General features: G+C 42.7%; 1 protein-coding gene across 1 annotated transcript in view; it reads right to left on the bottom strand.

Annotated features, from left to right (window-relative positions):
- The window catches only part of LOC128461649 (CUB and sushi domain-containing protein 3-like), a 307734-nt gene that overhangs the window by 155863 nt on the left and 137358 nt on the right, over positions 1-14513 (bottom strand).

Genomic DNA, 14513 nt, shown 5'->3' on the forward strand with positions numbered 1-14513 from the left:
TGTCAGCCTCTAAGGATTATGGGCCATCTACATCATCCTCTCCTCTCCTCTGTCTTCAGGCTGTATCCATCCATCCCTTCTACTCTCTTATCTACATCCACCCACCCATCCATCAACCCCTTTGCCCCTATATGCTGTAAAGCTGAATACATACACCCACCCCTCCTTGTCCCTCATCACTCCATCTGTACCTTTCATACCGTTTACCTGCCGCGTGAACGGCAGAACAGAAAGGAGGGACACTGCCCATAAATGATTAACCTTTAATTCAATTTCCTCCCGGTTCTAAGTTGCCGGACATTCATCAAGTGTCTTAAGCAGCTGCTCTGCATGCCACGTCGCCTCAATGCAGAGAAAACGCAATCTCACTTGTGGTCTCAATGTCACTGTCACAACGAGCCGTGCCAGGATGCATTAAGCCACGGTTCTAGATGCATAAGAATCACATCCTACGGACGGTGCCAGCACATCTGCAAAAGCCCAGTAATGGAATTGGTGGCATTGTGAACTGAATCCAACTTAGCTCCTGGATGCAGTCCAGCAGCGATGGGCTGACAAGCAATGCAAAGAAAAAAAAGAGTCGTCAATATCACCATTTATCACTTTCCCCTTCAGACCTGCACACAAAGGCTTTGTTTGAACTGATCTGACGCTGTGTTGGACAAAGTTTAGTTATGTTGTTGGTCAATAAAAGGATTCAGCTTGGGTTAGAATCCTTGATTAAGGTTATAAGATAATCATTATAATTGTGATTAAACATCAACCATCTTTAAGTAGACAACAGCAGTCTCCTGTGTGAGTGTCCCAGGTTTTTGTATACGCAGTCACACATCTCACTCTCCTCCTGGTCTTACTGAGTCTAGTGTGTAGTCTTTCGGCCATTTGCTGATTCTGTAGTGTTTCTTGGGATGAAACTCTTCTACTCTACATCTTGTTTGTGTCAGTACGTACGTTTACAAGAATTCGACAGATTCATGCCGAGATTAAGATAAGCTACGTAATCGGATCAGTTTAAAGCCCGGTTTCGAAATAAAACATGATCAACTAGACTTAACAAACTTAGGGATTTAGAAATAAACTAATTTCTCGTACAAAAGCCTGCCTCAAGTAAAGGCCTGTTACCTCCTGCAGCTGAGTAAAACGAAAAAAGCCTGAGTCACTATTTGAGGAAATAAGGTCATAAAGTAGTCGGCTGGAGTTCTCTGTGACTAAACACCTAATTTCCTTTCCGACGTCTCCTTTGTGCATGAGGTGTTTATATTCACTACTGATGTTCTGGCTTTTACTATTTATTATGGTGTAATTACAGAGTATTTGCTACTAGTTTGGTGCAGAGTCGCCACAGTGAGCTTTCTACAGACGTCCAACCAAACACAAACCAAAAACTGTTCCGGTTCAAATCTATTCACTGCAAATCTCATTTTACAAATGGCATTTAGTATGACACACGGTGTGGACATTCCTAAAATTGTGCACGATGACCTCAGAACATCAGGCCGATGACCTACGGTGTGTTTTTCATGACTAATGTGTTTTTACAAGTAATTGATGTGACCTGGTGCGCCCACCATCTCTGCTGAGATGAGTACAACATAATATTTGGACTGTTCTTCAGGGCCAGTTTAGTGAAGCACGACTGAAAGAGTAATGTAGCTTTAAAACTTCCAGGGAGGATGTCGGACTTTGTTTTCTAAGAAATTAGTTTTGAGTGGATGTAGTTGTGTATACGGAGAGTGATGCATCCAGAGAACAGTTTTTTGCACCATCTGCTCCCATAAAACAGCTTCATATTCCTTGGCTGCTATTCGACCATGCAGCAGACATGTGGGCTAAAGGCATCCTTCATTTTGCCAAATGTAAACCCATCTGGATGTGATGTATGACATTATTTTTCATCACGAGAACAGGCTGTATTTTCTTCACACCCAAACTGAGCAATTGTGTCTTTGATGAATTCTGCGGCAACTTCTACAGCTGCCATTTTGTGTGGTTCGCATCCTTCCCCGTTCACATTCTGCTGGTGTGCATCAACTGATGATCCCTGTTTGCTGATGCAATGGCTTGTCATGACCACAGACGGCTCCCCTTCAGGCTTTCAGGTATCAACTATGGGCCTTTAATGCTCGGCTGCCACATTTCGCTTTGAAAACTCATAAAAGTGATGACTGCCATCCTGCGCTCAAAGCAGACAAACACCCCCATTAAACGTTGTATTACTCACCTGCTTTGCTGCCTTAGTGGCTGTGGTTTAGTATATTTAAATTCATTCCTGTGACTCGGACGCTCCCGTAATTCCCTTTTTCCTCCCTTTGAATATTGCTGTCATATTTTTCTATCACTCTTTTGCACCTCGTTAAAAACATTGGTTGCTGTCATCTGCTTGGCTCGTAGCATTTAGGGCAAACACACACACACAAACAACCCACACACACACATAGCTAGTAACCATGCTGACCTTCAGATCCTCCTACCATCTGTCCAGGAATCAAAAAACAGATGCTGTCTGCCAGTCAACTAACAGCCCGACATTTAGACCAATTAGGGCAGAAGGGTGATTTAATTGTAGCTCACCAGAAGGAGACATAAAGAGAGCAGCCATTGATTGATAGATAAATCGCTATCACGATTATTATTCTTACGGTGGCCTTTCAACCCCGATTAACCCTGAGAGTCAAATTTGCTGGCAACAGATAAAGCGAGCGCCAATTTTGCTCATTATACTTTAATCATTCTCTCCTTCTATTCCTGATACATCCAAATGACACCAGAGACTCAAATGAAGTTGTGTGAAAATGTGATACCAAAGTAAATTCTACAATATCCACCAATAACAGCAACGTCACGGTGATCTGACTGGGGAATGTCACTGTGTACTTGCTTTGTCATCAACCCCGAAACTGGGAGAGATTTGGTTTACTGCTCAGGGACTGATCACATCCTGTTACTGTAAAGTGGTATTTTCTTCCATTGTATCGCCCTCTCGCCCCAACAAAACCTGTTCTCAAACGGCCTTTTATTCAAAGTGCTCGCCTGGCTTCTGTGTACGCGTCAAACATTTGATATTGGATTTCTACTCAAAAATCAAAGATAGGAAAAAAAAGAAGCATAGAAAATGAACTGCAACATGCAATCATATGGTTTAGCCCTATTTCGTAGGTACGTCTGATTGTGTGTCTGCTCATGGGCCTGTTTCGCTTTGTCTTTGTGTTTCTCCCCAGGTTTACGTTTTGAACATGTGCAGTTAAACCTTTGTGTGGAGGAGAGAGAGAGAGAGAGAGAGAGAGAGAGAGAGAGAGAGAGAGAGAGCGAGAGAGGGAGTGGGAGGGAGGGAGAGAGAGACAGACACCCTTGGTGTCAGTGTGTGTTAAATGTCATCTCTGACAAGTTCAACAAATAGCTGCATACTGAGAGTTTAACGCATCACAGCCCTGATGAAACACACACTTGGCTCTCGTCTCTCTTCCCTTCAGCCATAAACATGTCTTTACTGCTCTTCTTTTGTGCCACACCCCCCCCCCCTTTTTTTTTGCAGCCTGCGAGGGCATGTGTCAAACACAGTAAAACACGCACACATACGAATGTGTTGAAAAACTAAGCTACACCAACCACGCTCTCCCAAAAGAATGGTAAGACACTGGAGTAATCTTATTCCCCAACCAGGATAATGGCACAATCAAGGAGTATTCAAGATATCACAGCGGAGAAAGACAACAGCAAAGCCCCTTTTGCAACTGGTCTAAAATCCCATTAACATCTTTCTTTTGTCTGTGTGGGAATGGACACGATCTGAATTCACTCCTTGGTCAAAAAATGCTGAAGTAGACACGGCTCTGGCGCTGATCATGAACACGACACACAGGTAAACTTCTCCATCTTCATCGTCTTTATTTCGACAATCAAGAATTGATGCTGCTCCTTGCTGGTGTTGTTTGTGTATTTTACATGTCGGAAAAAAATGTGCAAGCGCCTTTTTTTTTCCTTTGTACAGTGCAAGATACTACCCTGACGCTCATTTTAAAAAAATGTAGAGAAGAGGTATAATCAATCTGAAACGGCATAGTGAGACGTCTTCATCTACAAAGCTCCATCGCATGCAAAACATCATATATAACATGCCCCGGGCTGCTCCTCTGATCATCAGTGGACCAGCATAGCATCTGGACACCAGGAGAAAACCCAGCTTTGAAAATATTCCACGATTAAGCAAATTCATTCAGTATAAATGCTGGCATTTACTGGAATACACTTGAAAAAAAAAGAAACACCACAGAATATGTTTGACTTTCCTTGTGTGTGTAAATAGTGAAGATATTCTATATAATTGCTGCATTAGAGAGGAGCAACACAAGAAGAGAAACCTAAAAGGATCAAATGAAGTAAAATGACACCCAGTGAAAAGTGATGTATTTTCTAAAAAAGAGCATTATTAGATTACTGTCACCAAGTAATAATCCAGTGTCAAAAAGAGTTTGATAGCCACGTTTCCAGTAATGACAGTCCCTCTAAATGTTGAAACTTACAATTGGCGAGTCCAAACACTTCCCGACAGGCTGTCTATATCTGAAAAGACTTTAAAATGCAAACAGCAATGGGCTCCGACAGACATCAACCACAAACCATGAAGGCGGATCTGTATGTCTATATCAGGTTGACCTCTTGCCCTACGCAATCAATATATAGAAATAAAGATGGTGGTCAATATTAGCGAGAATAACTCACATGTACCACTGCTGAACTGCATTCCGTCTTTCATGATGTGTGTGGACGACCTTTTCTACTTTACATAATCAATACCTGGGCATGAAAATGCAAATCAACACTAAATGTAACAAGTTATTCCACAGGAGGTGTTTACATTTACATCCGGGTCACGTCTCCAATGATTTTAAAGGAAGAATCCATTGAAAAATAGAGACACTGAGTAGAGAGAGGAATGTAAGAGGAAATCAATCTGCATCATATGGAACAAAATGCTGCTACAGCCGTGTCACAAATCAGGGGCCACCTCCCCTGCGTAGGAAGCCCTATTTGCATTTCCAGTTGCATCAGCCATCCAGATTGCTGCCTGTTAGCTTTTTTCACCAGCGTGCGATGAATCCTGGGAGAGGATCCATCTCTTAGATCCTTCGTTGCTCGGAAATATGTCGGAGATAACGTATTGTAAATGTGTTATAGATGCTCAATAGGCTAAATCGTTGTCTTTCTTTCACTCCCTATGTGTGCTTTCTCATCAGGATATTTTACATCATACCCACTGAACTTGTCCATTCCAGAACCTCTTAGGGCCAAAGTCTGGCTTTACTGAGGCAACATTTCATATCTGAGGTCCTGGTTAAGTCAATGGAAGTCAATACAAAGTCCTAATACCTGCCAAAACTCTGTATGTGTTTGTGTGTGTATGTGTCCAGGACTGAGGCGTTGAATAAAAAAGCTAACAGGAAGAGGAGAAGCAGGAGAACAAGGGACAGAAGTGATTGGTGCAGATAAAGAGCGACTGCGATAGAAAGGAAAGACAAGGGGCCAAAGAGAGAGAGAGAGAGGTGCAGCGTCTACGATGACTCCGGGACTCTCATTCAATTAGTCTGTCATTGTTGAAAATAGAAAGTAACAGAATAAGAGCGCTGACAAAACAGAGTAGTGCTTGTGCGTGTTGTTATCTCTACTTTTATCTGGATTAATTGTTTCTCGTTGCTTTGTAAAGCGATATTATAAAACTTATTTTTAAAACCTGAATGAATAAATTTGATTTAACCTGATCTGCGACAAAGAGAGTGAAAGAAGAGACGGGAACACGGATTGAATGATGTCTGTGTTTTCTCTGATGTCCACTTTGTATATTGATTATTGAAAATAATGATAGGCTTTGCTACTTTTAAAGTTCTGTCCATGAATTTGGACATTGAAAAATAGACTTGAAAACAAAATGATTTTAAATCTGGAGTCAAATGAACAGCTGCAGAGTTGAAGTTGGATTATTCACATTTATCCCCATCACTCGGCACCATTAACAGCAGAAGAGCCTTTCCAGGACAGCCCATCTATACTCTTGCATTAAGTTACAGTTTAAGAAGTAGTATCTATCATCCAGCTGTCAGGAGATTCTCTGAGAGAGAGAGAATTTGAGAGAGAGAGAGAGAGACTCATGTTAGTTGAGGAAAAGACAGATGACAGAGCAAACCCAGATGATGACGGATGATTTAATGAAGAACTGACTGGCTGGAAGAAGGGAAAAGCAATTAGAAGACAAAACAGGCGCACAGAGGGGAGAGATGGGGGGGGGGGGAGAAGAAGATGGAATGAGAGGAAAGACGGATGAATATTGGATAGAAATGGATCAAGACGGCGACTGAGAGGATTAGCGGGAACAATGGCGAGATAAAGGGGAGAGATAGAGAAATATGAATATAGATAAAGAGCAAGACCAGGAACGGAGGCAGAGGCATGCAGATCCACTGCATCGTGATGCAGGCTGAGACTGAGCAGGAGAGATCAACGGATAGAACGGTTTAAAAATACGAATTCCAGATAATATCTCAGGGAGAAATGGAGAAATTTGAGCATTGCAAAGTATGTGTGTGTGTGTGGGTGAGAAGAAGGGTCGTATGATAACTGTAAAATTCTGAATATGTATTTCAGGGATGGATGCTAAAAGAAAAACGTCCAGACTGAGAATGTTCACCAGTGTTTACTTGCCAAGAAGATAGTTTTACACCATGTTATAGCTCCGTGTCCATGTGCGAGTCAATCGGTGTGCAGTTCCATGCGTTTAACCGTGGTGGTGAAGTCCAGATGTGAAATGGGATCACGGAGACAAAACCAAAACATTGGGTAAAATAGCTGAATACGTTTTTAGTTTGTAGAACTGAAATGTTATGGGATTTATATCAGGGAACTGAGTCACAAAAACCGGGAATTTTCAATAGCCATGTGTGAAATGTGGTGTAAGTCAGCTAGTGCCTGTCTCTGCTGGATGTGGGAATCCAGCTGAAAACTCAGAACTCTTTGTTGCTTGTGGTTTTGTTTCATTCTGTTTCTTTTCAGTGTTTTACCAAATGAGGTAGAAGATAGAGCTGGACCTTTTCTTTCTGCCTAAAGCACCTTGTATTCCCTGTTTTCCATAATTTTCAAAGGTTTTGTTTTCTTCCTCCTCCCACTCTTAACCCTCCTGCTTCCTAACCTTGAGTTCAGTTCTAATTCAAAGTGCTTTTCTCACACGACGTTGCCAAAAGCTCAAACACATGCAAATAAAAAAACGCTTTACTCCCTCTTCTGGCCATTCCTTCCTCTTTCTGTATTTAACTTCACTCTCTTCAAGGAAATGTCAATTCCGAGTAGGTTTTAATGCTCAGGGATCAATGCAGGTTCGTCTTCCTGGTCATGTGTGTGTGTCTGTGTCCATATTCCGTGTGTGAGCTAAGTGTGAGTGTGTCCATGTCTGTCGGTGGGCAGCATGCATTCATGAGCATCTGTGAGTTAGTGTGTGTTTGGATTATTCATGAGGCTAAAGTGCTCCGCTGGGAGAAGTGCAATGCTTCTAATATCTTATTCGCAACATGTCTGTCTTTGTTTTAACAATACATCGCCCCAGGAGATTTAGCTTTTCAAACCTTAAAACTGGACTCTGGGAAAAATCATCTCGATAAAATCTTCTTTAAAGCAATCTTCACAGTCCGTTATCTTCACGTACTCCTTTACAGCTTCGTAAACAGTGAGGGGCGATCATCACCCTCAACCCTCGCGTGTACATTAAAAAACATTTTAACGTGTTTTTTTTTTTTTATTGTTTAACTTTCTCAAACGTTTCTGCAGCTCAGTGAAAGGACATCATTGTTTACCACAGCAAACCTTCAAGAAGAGTTTGCACAAGATCCCAGGTGGTGATGACACAACAAGCTCTCCCAGAGGGGCGTGGATTAAAGATACATGCTGCTACACATATGTTTCAACACATGGGTTCGTAATTTATAGTGCATGACGCGCATTAGTGCAATTTACTGCATGTTAACAAAAACAGCTGTTGAAAAGGAGCATATATACAAAAAATTGACAACATGACAGGTCCCCGAAAGTGAAGCCATGGTATCTCAATCTCTCTCTTGTGCCTGGCTTCAGTAAATATCCCACATCTGGCCACCTCCATGTAAGTAGCAAGGACATGGGCCAAACTGAAAACTAAAACAGATACATGTTTTCGTCATTTTTAGTAGAACAATTTAAATTACAAAAAATTGCATCATCGCTGCAAGATGGCCGCGTTTGAATCCAGAGTTCCGCTTCATTTTGAATAGTGTGAGGAAGTGAATATTCATTGGCGATCTGTATTTACATCGTCTGCATCCCTGTGTTCCTACTCTTCATCGGGAGTCCTTAACTTTTTAACACACTGGTTACATCATTTTTCCCCTCTACAGCACCATATTTTTTGATTATCAAATTGCTGTATGTATTCACGGCGTTGGAGTCACTGGGAGGCAGTCGGACTGGGTGGTAAATACAAAGGGCACAACTGTCAGAGCCTGAGCACATCTCAACCATCAAACACGCTCATGGAAATTTCCCCTTATTGTTTTGTTTAACCCGATTCCACGCACTTGCACGAGAACTTTGTGTTTGACTGCCTTTTGAATATTGCTTTGATGCAATGTGCTTTTCATTAACTTGAACTATCAAAGTGTATCTGCTGGTTTTCGGTGCGCCGCTAAACGGTGGCGCTGCTGTGACCGTGAGCGTAATTGTGATTATGTGTGATAGCGTCTTGTTTTATCAGCACAGATCATGTGTATGTCAAATAATGTTCGCGTGATGAAGGGTGCGGATCTCAGAGTCATGCATAGGTGAACAACCTGATTGCCTGTTACGCTGCGAATGAGCCAGTCATGCATGTTGACTACTGATACACACACCAGCACCCAGTGGAGGATGTGTGTGTATGTGCATCTGCATGGTTATGTCTGTGTTAAACTGGTATATGTACGGTTGCATGAATGTGCACGTGAGTCCACACATGCAAATTCCTTTTTTTGTGTGTGTGCTAGCTTGTATGTATGCATTTGTGTTTTAAAATAGCATGTTAAATGCAAACATGGTAAGGGTTAAGTGAAGCCAGTCTAAACAAACAAATCATGCATGTACAGGCATCTCCTCGGGGAGTGTGTGTCTGTGTGTTTCTGTAAATGTAGGCGTGCATGTTAGTTATGATATATGTGCACTGCTGGTGCCTGAAAATGAATATGAATGACTAAATTCATGTCAGTACAGTGCAGCGAGGTGTGTCCACTGTTTTCATGGAGCGGTTCACCGCAGTAAGATTACCCCGTCTTCTCTGTCAGACAAATGTCAAAGTAGTCGGAGGTCTAGTATGGAGCACCTACACCTCCACCACCAGTACACCTCCACCTCCACCACCACCTACACCTATACCTACACCTACACCTACACCACCAGTACAACTCCAACTCCACCTACACCTACACCTACAGTACACCTACACATTAGCAGTGCTGGGCTACAGGATCATCCTCACATGCCACTGGAAGTAAAATTAATAGAAACAGAATTCAAGGTTCACTATTTACAAAAGATTCTGCAAACGTGTCGTTATTAGCATTTCATTCACATAAGGAACTAAAGTGAACTAGATCATTATATCTACAAGCATTTGCACAAATACCATATAATATGAGCTATTAAACAATAGCCCTTATTTTAAAATGTTCAACTAAAGATTATCAACTACCACTGTTGTGATTTGAAGTTGACCGCTGGCTGAGCTCCGAGGGAACCAGACCCCCTGCTATAAAAAGCTGCTGGACCGGTGACATCCTGAGAGTCAGTGGACTGAGCCGACAGTTTTTGGCAACTACAGCTTCCTTATTATAAGATGGCTTGATACCATTTATACAGCACAATGCAGCGTCCTGCTCCAGGCAAGTGGAAATGAGCAAGAGTGAATAGGAAATTATGTTTGGCCGCAGCAGAGGGAGAGGGAGACTAAGATAGTGGAGGTTGTAAAGATGCAAAGCTCCGATGCTAATAATAACAATCGATGCTGAAGGTTTGTAAAATCAGCTTGTACGACCCAGGAAGCGCTCAAACTTACGTGAATGTTTCAGTGGTGAACCTTTGTCTCCTGATCACTTCCAATCAGAGAGAGCAAAGACCAGTGTGGCTGTGACCGTCCCTGAACCAGAGCTGCTCTTGGTTTGTGTTCTCCCAGAATGCCGTCATCAGTATTTCCCAGACAAGGAAACAGAGAGAAACATCCTTTTTCTATCAGGGTGTCAACCTCCGACCTAGAAGTAATTTACACTCATGAAATATATATTTTTGAACCGTGACCTTCAGTATTTGCATAGAGATGCTCATTAAGAGTGTGAGATGACTTAGACTACAGCTATGTTATTTTAATGCATCAGACACACAAGCTGTTTGAGGTTGAAGTTGTAATTTTAAAGCATTAACTATTTATAAAAAGATTGCATTTCCTATTTTAAATGTCACCTTGTCTCCAACTATAAAGGATTTTTTTTTTTTATATAAATGTTCAAAGCTCCTTTCATGAGCTCCTACAATGTTCAACTTTGAAACACATCTGCTCCTTGGGAGAAAGCATCAAGTCGTGACATGTGATACTGTTCAACTTCAGCGCTGCAACATCTACAGTAAATGTGGCAAAAGCAGAACCTCGACTAAAATCCCCCTTTTTAAATAAGTTAAAAGAGGAAAGAAGAGAGAGTGCTCTGTTTGTTAGTGCGTCATAGCCTCGGGAATAGTTTGTAACTTTTTTTGGGGGCGGTGGGGGGAAACTGCATTTCAACACATCTCATGTCTCTGAACCCGCGGGGGGTCGGATCTCGCGCTTTCATTGTAAAAAAGTGAAACTTCTGGATAACTCTGCAGATGAAGGTGTTTGAAATTCAGCACTACAGGTGGAAGGAAAGTTTAAAATTCTGTAATTCCACAGAACCGACTCTTTCATCTTTATCTGAGGACTGTTTTTAACACTTGCCTGTCTCTGGAACTGTTTGCCTCAAGATCATCTCTCCATCTGCAGGTCAAAAAATTAAAACTATCCTCTACCTATCTGTAGCATGTCCCCCGAAAGATGGTCGAGACTTTCAACTGATGTTTTCAGGTTTTTTTTTTTTACTTCCCCATAGTTTTCATTTTTGTCCCGTTAGTGGCTTTATTAGAAAAGATTGATGTGTAGTTCCTGTTATAAGCAGGTTGATGGTTGGGACTCTTGTTTTGAAAGGGGTTCTAACGGAAAGGGGTTCTATCGATAGAGAAAAGTGTGAAGGAAAATGAACGGGTGTGATGTCGCGATTCCATAACCATCTCTCGTGTCCTCTCTCGGCTGAGGCCTCCTGAGAGTAAAAAAGAACTCGGTTACATTAGTCTTTTCTAGTTCACTGTTATTTATACAGAAGGAGAGTCTGACCATTGTAAGTGACGCTATGTCTATAGACGCCAAATGTCACTTTCAAAATAAAAGCGTGGAATTTTTTTTTAGTGAAAAACAGGATCTTTATCTCGGAAAAGCAGGAAAAAAAAAAAGTTTGAAAAACAGGATCATTATCTCGGAATGCAATATGCTCCGTAGATTCCTCCTCACCATCTGGAACACTTCCTGTTTGCAGCACGTATGTAACGCCACCGACACGTCGCAACAATAAAACCGGTAAAGATTTTCCTGCATGTCTCCTTTCCTCTATCTCTCTGTCAGCCACAGCATCTCTTCATGCTGTAACTACATTATGCATGCGGATAGCACGTCTAAACAGCGGTCTCCGTGGTAACCCAAAACACATCCATCATCATCCCCATGACAACCAGGGATGGAGATGTCAATCAGTGCCATCCCAGGGGGGGGGAGACCAGGAATAAGCCAGAGTTTGGTGCATACGTGTACACAACTGCACCTGGAACAACGCGCACAACTACACACTTATATAAACAGACACAACATGCAGGATAAGCGAACGCGGGGCAACTATGTCATCAGGGGTATTTGCCGTCACTCCAGATCATCTGTTTGTTGGATTACACACAACTTTCCAGCACATATATTTTATTTAAGTTGGGCTGGGCCAGATCCATCATAAAGTGACACACAGCAGGACGGTGCACCGGGGCTCTTTACCACCAGGGGGCCTTCAGCGGAGGATTTAAAAAACAGCTCTTAAAGGTTATCTGTGGAGCTGCACTCACTACCTTGACAGCAGCTAAATGTGTTTAAAGCTCGAGTGTCACTCTTCCAAGGTTTTGCCTCAAAAGTAGCAGCAAAGTGCTTCGTGTGCATTTTGTTTAATATTTCACACACACAACGTCTCCAGGGGGAGGGGGGGTGGGGGAAGTGACACCAACTGATGAACTATGAACTATCCACTTTGAGCCATTACAAATAAAATGACTACACATCAGCACATTGTTTTATCATGAAACCAAACAAGTCACTCGCTCCCTCCCGGGTGGAAGAGTAATGAAGGTTTGTTTTTCCCTCTCTGTTTTTCACTGACGTGTCCTGACCACAACCTTTCCCCCCTCGGCCTCGCTCCCACTCACCCTGTCTGTCTCTATCTCCCTCTCCCCCCCCCCCCCCCCCCCCCTGCTTTCTCACCATCCCTCCTTTCCTTTCAGATTAAACTGTCTCTCCTGCTGTCCCCCTTGAAATCCCCCTGTTACACAGCACCTCAGGCTGTGTGTGTGAGGGTGTGGGTGCGTGTTTGTGTGAGGGTGTGTGTGTGTGTGTGTGTGTGTGAGGGTATGGGTGCCTGTTTGTGTGAGGGTGTGTGTGAGTGTGTGTGTGTAAGCCAGACACGGTAGCTGAGCATTAACCTGTCAAAGTATCAAGAGACAGGGGGAAAAAGAGAGCAAAGAAGAGAAACGGTGAGAGAGAGAGAGAGAGAGAGAGAGAGAGAGAGAGAGAGAGAGAGAGAGAGAGAGAGAGAGAGAGAGAGAGAGAACAGCTCATCAGAACCGGAACTGTATGTTGTGTAGTGGAGGTGGTTCTGTTCCCATAGTAACATCCTCCTTACTGGATTTAAGACACACACACACACACGCACACGCACACACACACACACACACCACACACACACACACTAACTACAGCCTGTCTGTCCATCACACAACATGTGTTTGCTTGTCAGTGTGTTTGTCGGAGCTAACAACATAATCTCATGGTTTTTTTCAGACAGGTAACACATCTATAATCTGTCAACTGTTGACGACACTGTATATATATATATATATATGTATAGATAGATATAGATATTTAAGAAAAACACGGATCCACCTGCTCTAACATACACACACACACACACACACACACACACACACACACACACAGAACACATTTAATAACATTTTGAAATATTTGCCTCTAACTCATTATTTCAACCTGCCTGCTAACCAATACATTTTCTCATCACTGAAAGTCGACTATTTACAGCTGCTAAAAAGGCTCTTTTAAAAAAGAATACTGCCGATATGCATTTGGAAGCAGATTATGTATGTATGAGACATCCAGATAACAATAGCCATGTGTGGCCATTACTGCAAACAGTGCAGGTGCAGCGGAAGAGCGAATTAAGGACGTGACCGACACTCCCGCGGTCAAGTGCAATGAGAGGAGCTCATTGAGTCAAATGAGATGTGCCGTACCAAATGAAACGGCTGAGAGCGGAGGCACCGGGGCTCTGCACAGCTGCGCAAAACCACTTACGCGGTAACAAAGCAAACATCGGCGCCATAACAGAGCGAACAGCACTGAAGGATAACGTGGACGAGTCCGGACTGCGCTGAGGAGTGTGTGTCTGTGTGTGTGTGTGTGTGTGTGTGTGAGTTCTGCCTAAATGGTTAAACATAAATATTAATAAACAAGGTTAGCTTGTGAAAGAAAGGTTGGCCCTTCCTTCTTTTCTCTTACATCCTGCTGAGATGAATCCATTTGATGGAGGATAAGTGACAGCTATTGATCATGTCTAATCAGGTACATCAGCAAAAGCACAAAGGAAGCAGTTTCCAGGGAGCTGTTGTGCTGAAGATGATGCTCGGCAGCATTAATATGAAATCAAGAATATCCGATGGGCTGCTCCAAAGTATATGAAACGCTTACAGTTTAGAGAGTTTATCATAGAGACTTGGAGAATAAGTTAGGAGCAGTGAGTTGATGCCCCTGAGAGGCAGGACGGGACGGTGGAGAAGAAGAGAAACCTGGTGTCCTGAAAATCCATTGTGCTGTTGGCCACAAGCCTGGACTCTCTCTCACTCTCACACACACACACACACACACACACACACACACACACACACACACACACAGTGGTTAAATGAGCCCCTGCTGACTACAGCACTGCCACTATGCTGTGCGAGTGTCTGTGTGTGTGTGTGTATGTGTGTGTGTTTGTGTGTCAGAGTGTGAAAGAAAAGTTTGTCATCGTGTGAGTGATCGTGTGTGTGTGTGTGTGTGTGTGTTGTACCCTGCCTGTGCATGTGTGCATATGTGAGTA

The sequence above is a fragment of the Pleuronectes platessa genome, chromosome 18, assembly GCF_947347685.1.
Source record: "Pleuronectes platessa chromosome 18, fPlePla1.1, whole genome shotgun sequence".
Classification (NCBI taxonomy): domain Eukaryota; kingdom Metazoa; phylum Chordata; class Actinopteri; order Pleuronectiformes; family Pleuronectidae; genus Pleuronectes; species Pleuronectes platessa.